Below are 4,136 nucleotides of genomic sequence, written 5' to 3'. Positions count from 1 at the left end.
TTTCTACGGTTACAGTAGCTTTATTCTATTAATATTATATATTAACTTTGCATTGTTGCATTGCTCTGTTATGTTTAAATATTAATTTTAGCATGCTTTAGTTTTGGTCCTAGTCAGTGTTGGGGAGTAACGGAATACATGTACCGCCGTTACGTATTTAAAATACAAAATATGAGTAACTGTATTCCGTTACAGTTACCGTTTAATAAGGTGATATTTAGAATACAGTTACTTTGTTGAAATAAATGGATTACACGGCGGTACTTCCCTGTTTCATATTGTGGCGGGTCAGGCCTGTTTGGGTTTTGTTTGACAGCTACGTTCTGTTGTTCCAGGTGGCAGTGTTACGGTTGCCATGGTTACATGGTGACGCTCTCTCTCTGCGTGTTTCCTGGGTGAGAGAGGCCTTTTTGTTGTTGTTGTGCTAAGCTAATAGGCAGAATGCTACCGGCATAGCTCTAAAGAATGTAGCATCATAGGCAGTGTAGTCCGTGCTGCAGGGAGAATGGACTGCCATACCCGTTATGTGTCTGTGAGCGAGGGAGGGAGAAAAAGGAAAAGTACGAGCTGTCATCGAGCAAAAACGGGAGCTGGAAGCATGTAAATATAATAATAACCACTGCAGCCAAGAAGAGTGCCTGACGAGCCCAGGTGTAAGTAAGCTATTAAGACTCGACTGTACACCGTGTTCGTGTTTTCCTCCAAAAACAATAAGTTCTGTTGGAGCAGCCTTTCAACGCCTCTCTCTGTCTCTTGCAAGCAAAGTTGACCCAGACAACAAAGTAAAGCTAGTTTTCGGCTACGAGCCCGACACAGAACCCACCGTATTAGCCAGAGGTCCCTTTACTACGGTTTGGCGCCGCGGACCTTCAGTAACAGTAATAAACCACAGCAATAGTACATTCATGTAGTTGTAAACAGCATGATAATATATTAAGTAATCCAAAGTATTCAGAATACGTTACTCTCATTGAGTAACGTAGCGGAATACGTTACAGAATACATTTTGGGGCATGTATTCTGTATTCTGTAATGGAATACATTTTAAAAGTAACCTTCCCAACACTGGTCCTAGTGTACATACGCATTTCAATGATTAAAAAAATACTAGACACCAGCTCGAAATAGGCATATATTTGACTGACCTATGCAGCGTAATGTCATCTGGCAACATACTGGAGCAAAAGTTCAGCCCAATTACTCTTTCAGCAGAGCCTGGAAACAGCTTCTAAAATCATTATAGAGAACTCATGAAGTCAGTGTTTGCTAAATTAGCACCGCAGAAAGACTCTGTGCACTCTTCAGTTAAGGAATAAAAAGGGAATTTTAAAGAAAAAGCTCTGAATAGTGGCGAGGCTTATGTTTATTAGGACTTACATCAGTTTTCTTGTTATTAAATTGTGAGTTGCTCTATTTTGAATAATCCATGAAATGAGGACCAGTGGGATGCTTTATTTCGGCGTGTGCCCTGAGGCTGGGAGCAATCTGTTGGGCAAGTGGCCAAGGAGCAACTGAGAAGAGACAGAGCAGCGGGTTATATTAAGAATTACATATTTAGAAAAATAAAATGTAGAAAAAATGTCCCCACAGTCTCGTGCAAAGCGTGAATCTATAATTTGTGTGTGACCCAAATTAGACTCATCGTTTGGGGTTTTTTTGTGACACATTTGAGTTCTTTTTCTATCTTATTGTGACAGCATGGAAGTGTGTGTGTGTGTGTGTGTGTGTCTTTTTTTTCCAAGCACATGTTTCTTTAGCTTATCATCAAAGAAAAAGGAGGGAGGAAGAGCGACGAGCAAGAGGGGGAGGGAGCAGGAGCTTCCGCAGAAATTGCTTTCATAACGCGACCGCGATGTGAACTTTGTCATCAGTCTAACATGACAACAGTTCTGTGCTAAATGCATGCACTGTAAATTCAGTGTGATGTGCATGATATACCTGCTACGTATGCTTATGCATCTTTAGAGAACCCCAATTTTTAATGGATGGGAACAGAGGAAAGGGAGATAACATGGAGTTAGGTTCTGGCTGGTTACCATGGTACCTGAGCTTGGCAATGTTGCAGAAGTATTAAATATCACTGAGGGTCCTTTTGCTTTTGATCCAGCTCTCCCAGACGCAGGCTGTTCCTCCTCCGCATGCTGGCAGGACTGACACCTGGCTGGAGAGACACACGAGCCACCCGAGAGCAGAGCAGACTCACCAACACATAACGGATACAGCACTTAACATAGAATAGATGACGAAATACAGATTCTCATTAGGCAGATGTGCTATTCTGCGATTGACAAGTTCCTCCTGAAATATTCATAAACTCTATTATTTTCAACTCTTCTTGAAGGGGTGGTGTCAGATTTTATCCCAGTTGATGGCAGACATCTGTGGAATTTGGAGATGTCACACTGTGCATAAAGCCACATGTGTTTGTTGCTTACAATATATAAAACATTACCTGCCCTACTTTAAAAAAAAGACCAAGGAATGTGTTTGACATTTCCAACTGTGAGGAATTTGTAAGCAAGAAGGATCTGTAGCAGAAGTGACACCATTGAATATAAAGGTGACATGAAAGCATGCCATGTTCATCCAGTTTAAATAAAGGCACTTTGAATCATGTAAAAACAGAAGAGGCTGGTCAATAGAACCAGAGAAGGCTGCTCTTGTCATGATCCTGGGTCGTTGACCCAGCGTTTTGTGTTTCATTTTGGTTTCATCTTGTGTTTGGTGTTTATTCTGATTCTGTATTAATTCTTTGGGTTGATTGTCATGCTTTTCATCCCTACCTGTGTCTCCCCTCTGTGCTCCGTTCAGGTCCCTGCGTTTTTTGTTGTAAAACAGTCTGTGTGTTTTCGGTTTTACTTTGTAGGTCTGCTCCTCATTATGTCCATTAGCGTCAGCTGTGTCCACCCCTGCATGTCATCTCCTCATTTACCTAGTGTGCATTTATAGTGTGTGTTGGCTTCTGTTCGTCGTCGGCTCGTCTGTGTTTCTCGGTGTAACTACGTCTCTCTGCATTCTCCGTTCTCCGTCTCATGCTTAGGTTTGTCATTTAGTTTTCCAGTCTATGTTTTTTCTGTCATTTGTCATTCCTCACTGCCTGTTCCGTCACACCACTCTCATCACCAGTCAACTGCCAGCATTTTGGGTCCTTTTCCTCCTACACCACACGGCTCACGCCGCCAGCCGTGACAGCTCTACTGTTATAGATTTTATTTAGAAAGAAAGAGATTAGCACTTTTCCACTCTACACTCTACAAGCACTTTTTTAAGTGTCTAAGTGTTTTCGACCTAAGATTAGCACTCTGATAAAGGCTCCAGGAGCAGCTCGGAGTTCAGTATCTTGCCCAAGGATTAGACTCGAGCAGGCAAATATCAGACCACCAGCCTTCCAATTAGAAGATGATCTGCTCTACCTCCTGAGGCACAGCCACCCTCTTAATGAAAAGAATAATTGTTTGAAATAAATCATTACCAAATCTCTTTATCACTCATAAAATAGTTTTCCTTTCTTGTCTTTGGAAAGAATTTAATATTGAAGTTTTGATTTTAATGCCTCAACAGCGACACCTAAAGCCAAGAGGAACGTAAGGGTGTGAGGTCCGAGAAGACAAAACCTCTTTTATCAACTGGACGTCGATCGAGTAGTTTATTATTAAGACATCATTACAAAAAATTATATTTTTCCTTACCTGCTATTGGATCCTGGTGTGCTACACTGTAGCATCAAGGGTTTCCTTTAACCTTACAAGATGAAAGACAACCTTTAAGTCTATCTTGCACTTTAAAAAGCTTGACGCCACAGGACCTGCAGATAGGAGAATATTTTTGTTTTGTTTTGAATAATTCAGCGTGCTCAGAGTTGGAAACTCGCATTATAGAGCTGCGCGTATTTACGCTGGTGGCAAAACAACAATAATGTCATTTATTATTCATAATTATCAATTTGCTGTGACAGAGTCAGGAGCACCTCAGACAGCTGAGTGGTCACTCACAGTTTTACACTTAAGTTATTTGATAGGCAAAGGCTGTCTTCAGAGTGTAAGCTCCTTCAGAGCTGTCTGATATGAATTTTTTGTTAGGTTTATAATATTTTTATAAGACTTTTTTTTATTATATTTATAATAGCATTTTTATTT

The 4,136-nt window shown here is 40.8% G+C and overlaps 1 long non-coding RNA gene across 1 annotated transcript; it reads right to left on the bottom strand.

Annotated features, from left to right (window-relative positions):
* Positions 1-1,271: 1,271 nt before the first annotated feature.
* Positions 1,272-3,211, bottom strand: LOC146504996 (uncharacterized). The gene is made up of 3 exons (XR_014877451.1): positions 2,784-3,211; positions 2,045-2,161; positions 1,272-1,511 (listed from the first exon to the last, which is right to left on the bottom strand). It is a non-coding gene; the product is annotated as an uncharacterized LOC146504996 (long non-coding RNA).
* Between the last annotated feature and the right edge of the window lie 925 nt (positions 3,212-4,136).

The sequence above is a fragment of the Neolamprologus multifasciatus genome, chromosome 13 (assembly GCF_963576455.1).
Source record: "Neolamprologus multifasciatus chromosome 13, fNeoMul1.2, whole genome shotgun sequence".
Taxonomy (NCBI): domain Eukaryota; kingdom Metazoa; phylum Chordata; class Actinopteri; order Cichliformes; family Cichlidae; genus Neolamprologus; species Neolamprologus multifasciatus.
Note: the sequence above shows the minus strand (reverse complement) of the source record. Positions and strands in the feature narration are given on the sequence as shown.